Source organism: Periplaneta americana, chromosome 15 (assembly GCF_040183065.1).
Source record: "Periplaneta americana isolate PAMFEO1 chromosome 15, P.americana_PAMFEO1_priV1, whole genome shotgun sequence".
In the NCBI taxonomy this organism is placed as follows: Eukaryota; Metazoa; Arthropoda; class Insecta; order Blattodea; family Blattidae; genus Periplaneta; species Periplaneta americana.
The window spans coordinates 58,776,434-58,795,446 of record NC_091131.1 but is presented as its reverse complement, the minus strand read 5'-3'; the positions used below and the strand labels follow the sequence as shown (position 1 = coordinate 58,795,446).

General features: G+C 36.6%; 1 long non-coding RNA gene across 1 annotated transcript in view; it reads right to left on the bottom strand.

Annotated features, from left to right (window-relative positions):
• Positions 1 to 19,013, bottom strand: part of LOC138714991 (uncharacterized) — a 138,466-nt gene that overhangs the window by 16,206 nt on the left and 103,247 nt on the right. The window lies entirely within an intron of this gene.

Here is a 19,013-nt window from a genome sequence, read left to right as displayed (position 1 = left end):
CATTTCCGACAGTCTCGTGTAACTGCAGGTGGTTTTTTCAACAGTAATCTCACTAGAGGTTTGATTTATCTAGAGAAAATCAAAATTCGAGTGGAATTTAATTGACTATTACACGATTAGAAGAAATTATATAAAGATTAGAAGTAACGAAGTATTCTAATACAATAAAATATTGACTTACGAAAATACTGAACTGTCTTCAAATGTATTACTGTAGCATTGTATTCCGCTAGATGGCTATAGTGTGTTATGATTAGCTCACCGCCATCTGGATAGCTGTTTTCTTGTTATCAGCCTAGATCTAGGTTATCAGTCGTGCCAACTATAGAATCTTCATTGAACTCTATGGAGATTACTAGTCAAGAATTCTTTGTTGATTCAATTTCATTTTTATTAAAACAGTTAATTCCACTTCAATTATCCGGATCCCAATAATCAACGTCACTCGACAAATGATTTTCAATAAATCTTAGTATTAAACCATTTCTGATAGGTGACTATCCATAATATCACACAGCAGAAGCTATAACATAACCTAAATATAATAAACAAGTGTTTGAAAAGTTAAAATTAGGAATGTTGGAATAAGAAAAGTTTTAATAAAGGATGATGAAATAAAAAAATAAACATGAATAATTTTGAAAGGAACAATTATTGAAAGTACAATTTTCAAATTTGAATGTTTTAGTGGTTGGTGGTTCAGTTGATGTTACAATGGACGTGTGCGTAAAAGTGGAAATGGTTGATGTACATGGTGTATTCCTCAACTTATTCAGGATTTCCGAATAATGCTCTTCATTTATTTGTAAATAGGGTTTCAGGGAAGATGCATTGCTATGACCAGTGATCTGTATTTATTCTTGTTCTTGAATGCCAATGCGAGTCATATTTGAAACTGCTGTGCATCGACTGGAGTGGTTTGTAATTTTGTGTTTTTTGACATCCAGACCAGCTTTTTGTGCAGATAACTTAGTCCATTTCGAAATTACATTTTGCCCAACAGGACAGTTTTTATACCAAACCCCAGAAATGTTATATGTAGGGTTGGGAGTAAGGAAAAAACGATCAGTTTTTAATATTGCACTGGACTTACGTTTCTCTGTTAATAATTTATAAAGTCTTACAGGACATCTGTCTGTGTTTTCCTTATTGGGAATAAGCCACTTCGTGTCTGCTAACTTGTGGTCACCACCTTGACAAGTTTTTGAAAATATAGAGTTGTAAGCGATTCTTCCTGATGGAGTGCCATCGTTTTTCAGTTCTTCCTGGAAATGATGTGTAAGACACTTCACCGCTTCTCCTCCACGCCAAGCCAATTCCAGTGACGCAATGTGAAAAATTTTCATTTCCAAACCCAGTGGAGTATTTTCGTCACAAGTTTCTACAATAGAATTATATTCATCACTTTTTAGTGCTACAGCACTTTCCTTTCTTTTTTCTGGTAGGTTCTGAAGCTGTTTTCTTTTGGTATTTCTGGCATCTCTGGCACACTTAAATTCTATGTCAGAAAATGGGTTGAACTTACGTTTATATTGTTCATAGTAATTTTCTTGCAGAATTTTTGCTGTAATGTTCCATATGCTTTTTACAGAGTAATCTTTATACTCTTGTCCGTCTCCCTTTGGCATATTGATGGCCCAGTCTTTCATAATTGTAGCGATCTGTTCAACTGGAGTGTCACCTAGCAGTTTATGTCTCCGCTCAATACAAGATTGATTAAACTGGTTCCAAATACTGTTTCTGTTTCTCTTTGTGTTGTTTGGTGTCGTTCTGTCTATCATTTGATCTATTTCACTAATGTTAGCTTCACCAAAACGTTTGAAAGGAGCCGCCATTTTCAGTTGACTGTCTATGCTATAAACAAATGGCGATCACAAAGCATGTTTTATAGTAACGTAGAGAATTTGCAGTTTGAAATGTTGGCAAATAAAGAAACAAATGCTAGGGACGCGATAAAATTAAACAAATACTAGGGACGCGATAAAATTAAACAAATGCTAGGGACGCGATAAAATTGTGCGATAAGCAGTCATGATTGGTTGAAAGACGTCCTTTTGTACAGTTTCATTGGTCAACAGTAGTATGACGTAGTAAGAGTGTAATAATCAATAAAAACAATTTTTATCCGCGTCATTTGCGACAGTAGAAGATTCTTAAGAACTCGCAACTTTTCCCTCACACTTTTTCTGGGCTTGGGACTAGCTACCCTCCTTGAAGTAGGCGAGGTAGACGGTTTACAAAGCTACATAAATAAGTAAAATGAAACTGAAAATAATATTTTCATAGTCCCAGTTTGTGCAGATGTGCAACTGTTTTCAGTAAGCCTTCGCTATATTGTCTGTCTTAATCATATTTTCTATAAGCCGTACACAAAACTTCGTAAATTTTAATATATCTCGTTTTTGTATTTTTCTCCTTGATATTAAGGACATGTCTGTCACATAAGAAATTGTTGTATTAGAGTTTTTTCTTCAGATTATTAATGAAATCGAACAAGTTGGGATGTGGTCTTCTTGAAAGGTCTGCGATTAAATCCTTCCACTGCATTGTTGGTTCTTTTGTAACAATTCCACATACTGATGAATATTAGTTACTTACTTACTTACAAATGGCTTTTAAGGAACCCGAAGGTTCATTGCCGCCCTCACATAAGCCCGCCATCGGTCCCTATCCTGTACAAGATTAATCCAATCTCTATCATCATATCCCACCTCCCTCAAATCAATTTTAATATTATCCTCCCATCTACGTCTCGGCCTCCCCAAAGGTCTTTTTCCCTCCGGTCTCCCAACTAACACTCTATATGCATTTCTGGATTCGCCCATACGTGCTACATGCCCTGCCCATCGCAAACGTCTGGATTTAATGTTCTTAATTATGTCAGGTGAAGAATACAATGCGTGCAGTTCTGCGTTGTGTAACTTTCTCCATTCTCCTGTAACTTCATCCCTCTTAGCCTTAAATATTTTCCTACTTAATAATTAAAACTGATATATGCACAAATGTCCCGCGCCGTGGCGTCGAGTTCTAAAGCATTCTGCCTAGGACTCGCGTTACGGAATGCGCGCTGATTCGAGTCCTCACGGGGGAAGAAACTTTCTCATGAAATTTCGGTCAGTGTATGGGACCGGTGCCCACCCAGCATCGTGATGCACTTGGGGAGCTACGATAGGTAGCGAAATCCGATTGCGAAAGCCAGCTCTAACGGCTGGGAGGATCATCGTGCTAAACACACGATACCTCCATTGTGATTGGATGATCGTCCACTCCTGCTTCGGCATGTGGACGTGAGGCCAGCAGCCGGCTGGTCGGTCTGGGCCCTTCACGGGGTGTAGTGCCACGGATTATTATATGCACAAATAATGATTATATACAATAAATATATAATTTAAAAACAAATTTTCTATCATATGACTATTCAATTTATGTTGGTTTAACTTACACTTACTTCTGGTTTTAGTGTAAGTTTCCACCCTACCGCATTTATTTTAAACATTCAAACTTATTTACTTGCTAAGTTTGAAATTCTCTTTCTTAAGTCTATAATAAACAAGTGTATATAGATCGTCCCTGCTGCTATATTCATCCAATTATCTTTTACAACAGACATATTTCTTTTTAAATTTTAGTTCCTCGTTTACATGATACTTCACACTATTTCATGTAATAAATATCGCATTGAGGTTAGCAGATGTCGACAATAACAAAAAATGACCAAACTGAATAGCTGAATCGGTACATTCTATGAGTATAAACATACTGATGGGTATTTTGTTATTTTCAAGCCACTGATTCAAAAAGAAGTCTGGTCGCTAGGTGAATCTTCCATGACATATAACCAGCCCCTTTCAACGTCTTCACGCTGCAAGAACGCCAATGATGCACACATACGGATGTGAAGCCGAATTGCAGAGTCCAAGTTGTAAGATTGAACTATACCTAAGTGTTGAACCTTACGCCAAATGCAAGACACAGGAAGAGGGGTATAAAGATAAATTATGGGTCTGTCGAAAGTGACGTCCTTGTTTATCAAGTTCTCGAGGGGAATATTAGTACTGTCGGGACTGACACACTGTCGCAATGTCGCGGACTCGACTCGACTTATCACGAGACAGAAATAAATAAATAAATAAATACATAAATAAATAAATAAATAAATAAAAAAATAAATAAATAAATAAATAAATAAATAAATAAATAAATAAATAAATAATTAAATAATAATAATAAATAGTAATAAAAATTATTAGGCCTATTACTATCGTTATCATCACCATCATCACCATGACATGTGATCTTTCACATACGTGTTGAGATTCTTAACAGGTAACTGTTGTTAAGCTGTCTGAAGCAGCACGATTCTGTGGTCATATGATTAGCAAAACGCAAGCTCTCCTCTTAGGCACAGCGGTTTTGTATGCGGAAGAATCTGACTCAAATCTAAAGGTTTACATTGCAGAGGCTCCTGCTCTACCCGATTTGGAAAGAATATCTGCTAATGCAACCGCAGCCCTCTCTGCCCTGGACAAAGTGACCGAAGGAGTGGATAATTTGTCCTCCAACATACAGGAATTACAGGATGAAGCAGAGGAAGAATTTTGGGAAGAGTTAGAAGAATGGGAAGAGAAAGGTAAGCATGCCAATGCATCCTAATCGTGTTAACATTGCATCGCCCGTTTTTGGAACAAAAGCTATCTGTGACTTTAGATTAGATTGACATTATTATTATGAAACAAGTGACTTTTTTAATTTCGTGTCACAAACCAGAGTCAGTCAATAATGTGACTGAAATCCTACCGCCCATAACAGAACTGCTTCAACCTCTAGAACTAGATGCTGAAATTATAAAATGCTCTAAAGCCCATTGCCACCACCATCAGGTCAAACACATCACCGAGTGCATTAATGATCATGTAGCAATTAATCTGTCGCTCAAGAATGCACTTTTCATGATACAGCGTTCATCATATGAAGTAACGTCATCAACAATTAAGAACTGCTGAAGCCAAATACCTTTAACCCGATTTGTCCCCGTGTTGCCATATGGTAACTTTGAATATAAGCATACATAACTGTTGTTTTTCAAATGATGATTGGTTCGTTGGCGACTGTAATTGGTTTCCTCTACTGTCCATTGTTGTGTCTTTCTTATACCCAAACCTAGTGTCAGTTGGTGTTATAACTTGGAAGTTATTACAGTGTGAATAAACTGAAGCATAAAATTATATCTGAAAGTGCTAATCAGGAATACATGTCAAGATAAATATACATTTTCATTACACTTAATAGGGTCGCCTGAATGCAAGAACTAGGTAACTCGAAATTTGCTTTTTTTAATTACCTCTTTTATAGCATAGCAAAAATCGCACAAAATGTAATCCAGGATCTTAGTAACTGATAGAACGATACCAGCGACATCTATTTTTCAATATAACTAATAGGTAAAAGAAAACGAGACATATTCCTTAGGGTAATAAATAGGGAACGGAATTTGGAGTAGTAAAAGCTAGTATTGGCATCTACACAGTCATTTGTTTACAACCCTTTATACCAAGTCCTCCCCTCCATGACATATTCGCAGATCTCTGCACGTCAACAACAGGTGAACGGGACAGTTGTCGCATAAGAACTTCAACATGCAGGTTTGCAGTTCAGCGTAGTGAAGTGCATGTACAATGCCGAAAGTGAAACCAACTAACAATACAAAATTGAAAGAATATATTTGTAAAAGCTAAGATCGAGTATCAAAATTCAGGAAACAATTCCCTAAATTATCGCTTCCGCCATGTCCAGTTCTTAAGAGATGGGAGTCATGGTTAGAAGCTTGCAATAATTATTATTACGCACATCACCTCCAATCTGTGAAGAAAGTGGTCCAGTCTTTCGACTGCGATTCAAATATGCCAGGAACTGCTAAATGATAGAATAATTAAAAAAGAAATCATGGATATTAAGTCAAATTTTTTATATTTACCGGATGACATTATTCGATTAGTACAGTCAGGAGTAGAAATAGTTGAGCAAATAAGAATTATGAGTACTATTGTAAATAAACTGAGTGCAGTAGAAGGTGAAGTAGGAAAACGTGTTGGTGAAAAAATAAACAGAGTTTTGATTAAAAATGATAGGTACAGTATTCTTAGTCGGATTTCAGATGCACTAACAAACACGTGTCCCAATGACGTCATTCAACAAGTGAATTTAATTGACGTATTTTGTTTCAAGTATTCTCCAATTGTCTCTGCAGATGTAGAGCGGAGTTTTTTCATGTTAAAAAACTTCCTTCCTTGCAAAAGAGCAAAGTTGTGTTTAGAAAATTTGAAAATGATATTTACAATTTATTATAACATGGCACAGCAGGAATAATTGTTTCATCACCAAAACATAACATTAATTGAAAATACTATTTCGTTTGGCTCTACATTTTGTTCAACATTTAATGATACTCTATTAGGCTATGTTGTAAATATTGTAGTATTATATATATATATATATATATATATATATATATATTCTAAATACTGTAGTGTACGTTGTCTACATATTATCATATTTCATAATATTGTAAATAAAGGTTTTAATTTAACACGCTCCTGACAGAAAAACACACATATTCAGAGGCGAGTTCCATACAGAAGACAACTGTCTATCAGGCATCAATATTTCCCCTGACACGCGAGGACGCAAAGATTGATATTTAATTATGTATATTTGTAATGTTGTTTATTGGTGTCTTGTGCGTTGCCAAGAAAAACACATGTAGTTCAAAGTGAAATACAGATTATGTATGTAGGCCACTATATGTCATTAAACTATTCCATATGTTTATTCTGAAATACGTTTACAATACGTGTAAGTTTGTATGAAGTGAACTGTACTCGTCCATGCTCTGTGACGCAGCTCGCTTGACAGTCACTGATCTACGAATATCTATACTACGTTTCACCATTCTTTATAATACTCCAAATCCCTTTCCCTAGTAATAAATACGTAAATATGCAATGTCACAAAATATGAAAAATCAAGTTACCTAGTTCTTGCATTCACGCGACGATATGATAACTGAATATATTTGTACATGTATTATGAAAGTAGATAGTTATATGTCTCTTTTGTTTTAAAGACCTGATTTGTATGTTCTGTATATCAGATTATATTCAAGGTTACTTTTTTATGTTGCCATATGGCTACACCGGGTCATACTGTAGATTTCATTATGAACTATTTCTGTAATGACTACTACACTAATATTATTATATTGGTTATATTATGCTGCAAGAAGATTGTTAAAGTTCGCAAACTATTATATTTCTGAGTATTTTTTTATTCTTTGTTTATATAATATTTAGAACCCTGTCACGAAGACTAGATTATTTGGAGGATATTTTATCAGAAGATGACATACCCGAGACCGTCTACATACAACCAACCGCCTACATTAGAGGATGGAGCTGTGAGTGGGGAAGATGGTGCAGATGAGGAAGAAAGTGGTATACCAGATAATGTACAAATTTCTATCGTGTTAACTACACTCTGTAATGTAACATAAAATATATTAAATTTCCATAAACAATTCTTGGGTTACGTATAAATTTAATAAATAGTGTAAAATGAATCATATTTATTTCAGTACTTTTTTTCCTCTCCTGTATAACCCAGTGTTGCCATATGGCACCAAGCTCTCCCTGCCAAACGACTCAACGTCAAGTTAAATGAAGGCCATTTTTATACTTATTATGTTCCCCCAAGCTGAACTGTAACAAAATAAGTTCCATTAAAAATAAAAATTATTCTGGGACATATCGCGTTCCCACCTCAGAAGAGTTCCTTGCCTGGTGACAATGCTGAAGGAAAACTCGGAATTGCAATGATCTGTTTCCCATTGAACATCATTTAATAGTGGAGAAATTCTTATCTAAAGAAAATCGATTATCTACCTCAGAAGAAATTAGCAATGAAAACGTGTCGGAGACTGCCCAGAATTGAAGATCACGGTACAAAAACCGGTCAAACCCAAAAATAAAAATTTTACGGGAAATAAAAAAAAACTTTCCACAAAAATTGAATGTGCATTAATTTTAAACTGATTTTTTTACACGATAATTTAGAAAATTAGTTTTTTATGTAGTTACCAATATTCTTGTTAGTTTTCTTTCGTTCACAGACATTTTTAAACGGTAGATTTAGATGTTTTTTGTCCCGAAAATGCAACATATTTCTTTGTCATGTCTGAACTTTATTTATTTCTTGTTTGAAAACAAATCTACGAAACTTACTTCAGTCTTAGGTGAGTTTCCATTGAGTAGTTAATACATATATATAAATGTACTATATTTTAAAGCTTGAAGTGATCAGTGCAGCCAATACGAGTAAGATTATAATAATATTTTTAAACTTGGTTATTTAACGACAGCGCACAGTGAGCAAGATGGACAAAATAAATAGGCTAACTTCTCTGCATTCTAACGGATTGTCATGAAACTTTATACAGACCTTATAGGTAGCACGTATTTTTCTGTACAAACCCTTATTACGGTTATATAAGAGAAACTATCTCTTCATAGGGTGTGGTTTCAGACTAAATTAATAACTTCTATCAGTTCTAACGGATTTCGTTTTATGAAACTATGTATAGGGGTTATACATAGCACATGTTTACGTAGAAACTCTAATTACGTTTGTGTAAAAAGAACTATAAGGGTGAATTTAGATGAAATTAATAACTTCTCTCCTATATAACAAATTTTTATAAAAAACTGTGCAGCTGTTATATGTAGTACATTTTTTGTCTCATCTACTGTACATGCCACCTGTAATTCTTGTATAAAGTTTCATTAGTGTATACTGAATAGGAGAGAATTTATTTTGTCTAAATGCGCCACTATAAAAGGACACATCTTATGGAAACGTAATCATTGTAGATATAAAATATACACGTAAGCTATGTGTAAATTTTGTATAACGTTTCATAAAAATATATTGGCTGGGAGAGACGTTATTAATTTTTATTTTAGTACGTTATTTTCCGACGCTGTATCAACATCTCAGGTTATTTAGCGTCTGAATGAGATGAAGGTGATAATACCGGTGAAATGAGTCCGGGATGCAGCACCGAAAGTTACCCAGCATTTGCTCGCATTAGGTTGAGGGAAAACCCCGGAAAAAACCTGAACCAAGTAACTTGCCCCGACCGGGAAAGGAACCCGGGCCACCTGGTTTCGCGGCCAGATGTGCTAACCGTTACTCAACAGGTGTTGACGAGACGTTATTAATATTGTTAAAATGCGTCCCCTATAAAGGGGTATTTCCTCTCATGGAACCGTAAATATAATTTTGTACAGAAAAAAATATGCTACCTGTAACTTCCGTACAATGTTTCATAAGAATCTGTTAAATAGGAGAGAAGTTATTAATTCTGTCTAAATGCACCCGCTATAAAGGGATAGTTTTTCTTGTGCAAACGTAATCAGAGTTTGTACACAAAAAAATATGTGCCATCTGTAACACTTGTACAAAACTTTACAACAATCTGTTAGAATGTATGCAGAGAAGTTATTAATTTTGTCCAGCTACTAGAGTTGAGATCACATCCACGGTGCGTTTGTTAAGGTTAGATAAAAATGTGTCCAATGTACTAGGCGCATCCAGAAAGTAAGTTTCCCGATTTTTTCCACTTGAAAGTAAACGTAATTAGCCGTGTCAATTGCGCATGCGTAACAGATCTATGACGTATCAATCATATGCCAGCCGGACAGGTCCCGCCTGGTGCCAGTAGCGTGGCAGCAGTGGTCCGAAATGGAAGCTCTTATTCCTTCTCCCGCCGCCTGCGAGGTTCGGTCGGCGATAAAGTTCTTTAATGCACAAAGCATTGCGCCAATTGAAATTCATCGGCTGCTCTGTCAGGTCTATGGGCCGAACATCATGAGTAAGCAGATGGTGCGTCGCTGGTGTAGGCAGTTTTCCGAAGGTAGTCAAAGTGTCCATGATGAAGAGCGCAGTGGGCGACCGTCCCTCATCAATGTTGACCGTGTTGAGCTGGTGCGGCAGTGCATCATGGAGAACCGTCGCTTCACGATTACGGAGCTGAGCAGCCATTTTACGCAGATATCGCGATCCTTGTTGCATGAGATTGTCACTAAGCACCTGCTGTTCAAAAAAATGTGTGCCAGTTGGGTGCCGAAAAACCTAACACCCGAACACAAAATGCAACGTTTAGGAGCAGCACTGACATTTCTGCAACGGTATCACGATGACGGCGACGAGTTCCTCGACAGGATCGTCACGGGCGATGAGACTTGGATTTCGCACTTCACCCCGGAAACCAAGCAGCAGTCAATGCATTGGCGGCATAGTGGATCTCCGGTCAGGACGAAATTAAAACAGACGCTGTCGGTACGGAAAGTGATGTGCACGGTGTTCTGAGACAGAAAGGGCATTCTGCTCATTGACTTCCTTCCAAGAGGTGAAACAGTGAACGCTGACAGTTACTGTCAAACACTGCGAAAATTGCGACGTGCCATTCAAAACAAGAGGCGTGTAATGCTTACTGCAGTTGTGGTGCTCCTCCATGACAACGCTCGTCCACATACGGCTCGGAGCACAGCAGCTGTTTTGACGGAATTTGGCTGGGAGTTGTTTGATCAACCACCCTACAGTCCTGATTTTGCTCCCAGCGATTTTCACGTTTTCTTGCACCTCAAGAAATTCCTGTCCTCCGGTGAGCGTTTTGGCAACGACGAAGAGCTGAAGACATCTGTCATACGCTGGTTCCATTCACAGGCGGCAGAGTTCTACGACAGAGGGATACAAAAGTTGATCCCACGATACGACAAGTATCTCAATTCTGATGGTGGCTATGTTGAAAAATATCTGAAACATTGCTGTACCTGTTGCCAATAAATGTTTTCCTGAAAGTGTGTGTTCTTTTTTTTTTAAATAGGGGAACTTACTTTCTGGATGCGCCTCGTACTTTTAATCTGATGTTCGTTGTCATGTGAATAATTTTGCAGGCCTACACACTCATACAGTGATTACATACTTTCTCAATCCAAGATTCTTTTCTGCTGTTGAGCCAAACATGGAACAGTTACCGTGTGCCTCACCAATGAAAAATAATTAATTACTGACAAATGCGCAAGAAAGGGTAGATTTTAAAAGAAGGATTCAGCACTCTAAGATGATGAGTAGAAGGATGTTCTGTGCAGAGAATAGAGAGAAGGTACATGTTTCGGGTTAGAGGTAGTGAAAGGTAAACAAAACGAGATGCTAGGTAAGAGAGTGTGAAGGTTTGGATGATTTTAAATAGTAATCAGAGGGAGTTGAAGAATTTTCTTTCTTTAAATGGACTCCAAGACAACAACTCTAGTGACGGTGTTACATGATCGAATATTCAAAACGCAGATATTGTGAACACGCTGTAGGCTAGTCTGTGAGGAAGATCAGTTTTAAGATTCGTGAATAGAAAATCGCAATAATCGAAGTAGGCCATCACTAAAGTCTACATCAGTTCTTTTTATTGTCTATCATCTGATATCTTTTTCCCGTTCACCATTCCTTTCAGTGCATCTTTCAGTAGCAAATTTCTTCTTACCAGTGACCCAGACAATTTCTTTTTCTCTTCCTGATCAGTTTTAGCATTACTCTTTCTTCACCCATTCTTTGTAGCACAGATCAATTTATTTTGTGTGCCCATTTCACACGCTCCATTCTCCTACATAAAGTAAATAGTCTGCACTCACTGATCTTTTGAACTACACGCGTGAGACAACAGACACAGATTCATCGCAGATAATGGTGGAAATGCGATAGGTAGAGACATAGGCCTACAGCATGTTACTGGAAAGAAAGAGGAGATGTGGCAGATTTTCAATGTTGGTAAATGGTCACGAATATTTAGAATAGGCTATTTAACAGTCAGTTCGAATTGGAAGAAAACTCTCTGACTGACAACTCGAAGTAATATAAGTTACAAACAGTATATATTATAATTAAGGACAGGATTTTTATGTACTTACATATTAAATACCTTTCAACCTAACCGCATATAAATAACAAATCTTTGCGAATCTTGTAATTACCATTAATATATTAAAATATGATACTACGTATTTTAACATGTTTACCCAACATTAGATATTATGACTTGATATTACATAAATCTACATACAGTACTTAGAGGTTTTATTCAGTTTTACTTCTTTAAAAGGAAAAAAGAAAACTTCTGCTGGAGAAGTTTACAATTTGAAATACACAGATTTAGAAAGCCTTTTTACCTACCCGAGAAAGGATATATTTCGGGACGACACATAACATCTTTTTTTTTTAACCACCCGCGTGGCTCAGTCGGTTAAGGCGCTTGCCTGCCGGGCTGAAGTTGCGCTCGGGCGAGGGTTCGATCCCCGCTTGGGCTGATTACCTGGTTGGGTTTTTTCCGAGGTTTTCCCCAACCGTAAGGTGAATTCCAGGCAATCTATGGCGAATCCTGGGCCTCATCTCGCCAAATACCATCTCGCTATCACCAATCTCATCGACGCTAAATAATCTCGTACTTGATACACCGTCGTTCAATAAGCAACTGAAAAAACATATTTTTTTACTAGGTTATTTTACGACGCTTTATCAACAACTTAGGTTATTTAGCATCTGAATGAGATGAAGGTGATAATGCCGGTGAAATGAGTCCGGGGTCCAGCACCGACATTTATCCAGCATTTGCTCAATTGGGTTGAGGGAAAACCCCGGAAAAACCTCAAGCAGGTAACTTGCCCCGACCGGGAATCGAACCCGGGCCACCTGGTTTCGCGGCCAAACGCGCTAACCGTTAGTCCACAGGTGTGGACCATAACATCTTAGTTCCAAAAAGTAAAAGAGGCACTCACCCCTTACCGCCCACTGTAAATATGAGTGAAAAAGAAAGGCAATCTTTCTCATACAACTACCTCGTATTGTAAAAATCAAGAAGGGAATAATCTCATACGCATAAGCGGACGACATAGTAGTAGGGTCTAAAGAACTTACAAAGTTACAAGAAACAGTAAACATCATGGTAAAATGGTGCAATAAAACAAATCTGATATAAATGTGGACAAGACAGAAATGATGATACTCAGAAAAGGCGGAAGAGCACCAGAAACAGTAGAAATAGTCATGAAGAACAGAAAATTAAAAATTGTACTAGAATACAAATATCTAGGCTTAACAATACAAACCGGCGCAGATATTAATATTAAATATTTTCATGATTTTACATATTTTGGTACATATTCAGCTTGTTTTTCTTACATAAATATGTACATATTTCACACCTTGATATTACATTAAAAGTCCGGTTCCTAATTATAATATTCTATAAGCAAATATTGTAGCTAAATATTACTTCATCTTGTAGTAAATAGGGGAGAGTTGGGTAGTATCGAACATCGGGTAATATCGGACAGTGCGTTTCTTTCATCTGCCACCAGATGATAGTACCTGAATGACATGGTTACGTTTCTGGGATGTCGCATACAGAAACATAACCGTATTATGTACTATCATTTGGCAGTAGATGAAAGAAACGCAATTTCCTATATTACCCGATGTCCGATAATACCCAACTCTCCCCTAAATCACTGTTTAAAAACCTGACTGTATATATAACAGGTTTGTTCGCTTAAAGAACTGCCAATCGAGTATATTAGCACGAAAGGATACGTAATGTGTTGGTTTACTTCCACTTTTTCTTGGAGTGAATGGATAACAGCAAAGATTCCCCAGAAGAATTAAATGGTTTCTAGAACCCTAGAAGAAAAATGCTAATCTGAGTTAGATTTTATTTCTAGATGGAAGCATACAAGAATGTGACTTGTACAAAAATAACTACTTGTTAGGGAAGACCGTGCAGCAGGCTCAAAATCAGATCAACAATCTAAGATACTCCACACTGAGCGACGTAGATACCATACTTTAAAACATTCGCTAATTCTGAATCCAAGCAATCCTTACGGATATTACTACAAGATATGATTTTTATTCAATAACTGAAATTGTAGTATACAAATTCTGCGAATAAGAATAAACAACTTAAAAACACTTTATATGCTTTTGTTCATTTCATATTAGTCATTGCTATACACTACTGTATTTGTTTTGCGTGTTGATTCAACGTCTTGCTGATCCCATACCGACGGGAATACTGCAGGATCTTTAAAACGCTGCAGACTTCACTTAATTTTATTTCAAAACTAAATGATGATTTGAAAATTTTTGAGTGCATGTCATCAGTAAACTTGGAAAATGGTAAGCATTTCGAAATATTTTCAATATACCACGTTTCAAAATTATGGTAACACTTTTATATAACTATTACTATGTAACTATTAATGAGAAATTAACATGGTCAATGTATAGCCGAACATTCCAAGTTTCAAGTTCTAAATTTCGAAATTCGTATTATTTCTGTCGCCATGGGAGACATGATGGAAAATGGCAACTCCACAACATAAAATCGTTTTTTCGTTGGTACAAAAGTTGTTTCATAGATATTTCTGAATCTACCACCTACTATATCGTTGGAATGGACGTGCTACCTCGGCTGATTTAGCTTATTACCATTGCCCTCCCAGGTTACCAGACTTGACACTATGTGACTTCTTTCTTTTGGGTATGTGAAGGATACAGTTTATGTGCCACTTCTACCCAGAGATCTTGAAGTAGAAAGACATCGGATCATTCCTGCGATTTCGTCGTCTCATCGAGATCCGAATACGCTTGACCTCTGCAAGGCAGTCAGACAAAAATTACGCCAGGAATTCCAGAGCATGTTCGGATCTCGATGAGATTATGAGCTGCAACCTGCATTGAGGCAGGAAGTCAAACTTTTGAACATTTCATCTAAGGAAATGTAAACAGAATGCATCGAAATAATTCCAGCAAACAAACGTACTGAAGTGCACTATGTTCATATTTGTAAACCTCACACAGAACCCGAGCATTTCCGAATCCTTGTTGGCATAACCATTAATTTATCTTTTATAAAATAAGGAAACTATACCTGAAGTTTTGCCCACTTTTTTCGTTACACCCTGTATATAATTTTCTAACTTACTTTCTGACTTCTCAATACATTCAGTAAAACAAAAGCAAACATATACGTGTTTAGGCTTTCTCTGTAAATGTAATCAGAAATAGACTTTCTAGTATTAGCCTACACCGTGTCCTGGAACTTAACTTTTCCAATATTTCGGAACTATATTGGTAAAAAAATTAAGAAATATTACGTTATCTACAAAACACTTACTTAAAATCTTGTCTGGTGGACTAAAGTAATTGAAGCTATTAATAAAGGAAGTGAATTTCAGTTTTAATAATTTTAAAGGCAATAATAAAAAGTCAATTTACAGTTCACTTCACAATTTCTAGAAGGAACATAAACAGGCTACAAAAAAATAAAGGGTTAATAAGATGTACGATGTCCTGCCATTGCTAGGATAGTTCCACATCTATCAGGTATGGACATTATTAAACTATCGATCTCTTCTTGGGGAAAGTTTTTGCCACTCTAATAATATTGTTTCAAATATATTACTTTGTTCCCCGATTCTACTGTATTAGGCATTTACCGGTAACTGTTTACAATTTGCGCAAAAATTGCTCTTTATTCTATCACTCTTAAGCGGACAGGTTGTCATAATTTGCATGTGCGCCACAAGATCATCACATCATGTCCGCATGTGTGAGTTCTGGTCTGCAAAGTGAAATCCCTTTTGTCCATTTCTCTCGCTCGGAATGCTAGACAAATGAATAATTTGTTGATGACGCATTATAATTCAATCAATCTATAGACCTACACAAGCCGAGTTTAACAAACTACTGTGTTTCCATTACAGTAAAACTGATGAATCAGTAAGAAGTCATAGCACAGATGAACATGAAACGAAAAACCACTGAAATTGATATGAAAAGTAATGTGTTATTTTCAAATAGCTGTTTCTCGGAAATCATTGAGAATAAAGACTGATCCAAAATAAACCGGGAACAAGAACCAGAACGAAAACGGGAAGCGCAGGACGTGAATGTGAACATTTTTGATTCACAATAAACGGAGAACGGAAATAGCCATGCATATGTATATCAATAACGATACGAAAGTTGATATTAGGCATTCTGATGTTATTTGTGTATAATTAACCAATGGCGTTCTCTCATGAGTACAAGCCAATCAACATAAATACAGGTTAACTAACTTGAAAATTATTTATGACACAAAACATTTAAGAACTCAATTCGCGCGGTAATATGGTCCCATATGCACGTAGAATTTATTGAAAGTGATTCTAATGAATTACGAATTAGAAATGTAGTGCTTTCCAGGCTTTCCGTGTAATATAAGTGACTTGTCCCTCTCACCCAGTTTGTTACTTAAATATATGCCTAGATATTTACAAGTGTTCTCTTATGGCACCGGTGTAATGCGTTCTACAGAAGCATATTGTCATACTTTTACTTACACAGATTTTCAATTTATTTTCTGTCGTCCAGGTTTCAAATAACGTTAAGATCATTTTGCAACGCGGTGATATCGGCTTGATCACTAATTTGTCTATATATTATACCGTCGTCCACGAAGAAGTGGTATGTACAGGACGACTCATATGAGAAACATTACAGGTGCAAGAACCGACCCTTGAGGAACTCCTGAAGGTACATTTCTGCTGTTCTCTGTCTCTCTGGCTCCTTTTCTTTTCCCAGTAACTCATAGCGACAAGCAGGCATTCGGAAGTTACCATTTCAGTTCATCAGAATTCATCCAGATTTAAAATTGAATAACTGAGCGGGAAAACGTCGCAAAGGCCGCATTGAAATTTTACAGTAACATGAAAACAAATACTTGATGCCCAGTCCGCACCGTAACATTTTCTCGCAACCTCCTGGGTCCTGCAGTCTAAATTGAAGGTTCTACTTTCATTTTCATCCAATAGAGTTCACTAACATATAAAACAGAGTAAGTGCGACATGTTTACTTTAAAACAATCCAAGAGGAAATTGAATAGCTAGTTTATTCGTATACAATTGAAAGAAAAACTGAACTTCACAAATAAAAGAAGAAGCAATGCATCCACCATATTAATGAAAGCTACGCCCTTGTGTATAAAGTTAAATACATTACATTAAAAAGAATTATTTTTCCAACTCCTTTATTAATTTGTTTACCTTTTTATTTAAAGACTTTAGTTTTATTAGTTAAATTTTTAGGTTGCTGGTTTGAATATGTAATTTCTAGGATTAATATTGGTAATAAATTGTTATCTATTAAGTTTTATTTGTATTCCAGATTTATAGGTTCAATATGATTTATACCATATATTTCTACTGTTTGTACACTAAATAAGAGGACGAATTTCATACCTGTAATAAAGTTCGCAGGCAATTAGTTCCCCACACGCTACTTGAAATAACCGATATTTAATTAGCAGCACTATATACAATGTAGAAAATTTGCCATTTAAATGGTTTATTCGTTTCTTTTATGTAGTATTCACCAATATTATAAAAAACCTCATATACTGTACGTAAAATTTTGAATTTTATTTTATCGCTTTTGACTCACATTTAGTGCTAACGCACTATATTATACTATTGCAATACAAATAGGACATACAGATATAGTTCCCACAATAAGCACAAAAGAGTTATCAAAGAAACCTTGAATATTGTTATTTTAAACATTCTTTATCTAATTTTTGCTACAGAAGTTGACATAGCACACTCCAGCGCACAGGTATCGTGATTACGATGGTAATAGCAGAATTTTTTAAACTTAAGGATATATTATATATGGCTATAGGTGTTGCTTGTCACCACAGTTCAGCTAGACATCTAAGATCATACATTGCTCGAATCCCGGCATTCAAGTAAGTAGCTCTTCTTTTTATGCACAACTTTCTTTCATTTTAGACTGTATTAAAATGCACTTGTAAACGGCATTATACATCAGCATTGATGTTACCTACGTTATTTTACTATTGTCTATTTATTTACTTATTTATACTAGATTAGTCAAGGTCATAAGATCTTCTATTATACTCCACAGGTCACAAATAACACAAGCAGTGAAATTTAACAGAAAGGGAATAGAACAAAATATTAACATATTACTAAATAATTCACACTATACAAAATGAAAATACTGTAATACCATACTAGGAAAAAGTAAAATACACATCTAGGGATTGGAATATAGCTAACACAATTAACTCAATTAGTACAGATGCGTAGCTAAGAGGGAAAACTTAAAGAAGAATACGACAAATGGAATGTAATATAGTGTGACAGCGACGTGAGATTCGAACTCACGAAAAGCGTCCCGCAAGAAAGCAGATCGCGCGGGCTTCACAGAGCACTGAGGGGAGAGTGCGCGCGCAACTACTGCGTGCGGAGTAGGGGGGGACGGACCTTCCCGACTCTTCCAGAAGCCCGTCGAAGTGGAAAAATAGCGAATTCGAAGTCTCTCGGTTACGTTGCTGTGGTTATAAATTACGGACGCGAAGGAGTATGTGTGTCATTCATGATTAGTTCAGTCAGTAAGCCAGTGAACAGAGCAAGCCAGTCTTGTGTACCGGAGTTCGACTCGAGTGTGCGTTCGCAACTGCGTCAGCATCCGAAGGCCTGAGTTCGAGTGCAGTGGACCGCAGTTGGAGGGACCTGAGTTCGAGTGCAGTGGACCGCAGTTGGAGGGACCTGAGTTCGAGTGCAGTGGACCGCAGTTAGAGGGACCTGAGTTCGAGTACAGCGAACTGTCTCTAAAGGTCTGTGGTTCGAGATACTGTGAACTCGAGTGACTGAGATAGAAGAACTGTGAACTGAGAACTAATAGTTCTGATTTGTAAATAGTGCTTTGTAAATATTAGTTAAGATTAACAGTTCATTGTTGTTCGTAATAGTCCAAGTAAATTGTCATTGCCGTCAGTGGAGTGCTATAACGAATACTGTGTTGGAAGAATAAAAATTCTATTGTTGAGTTGAATAAATTCACA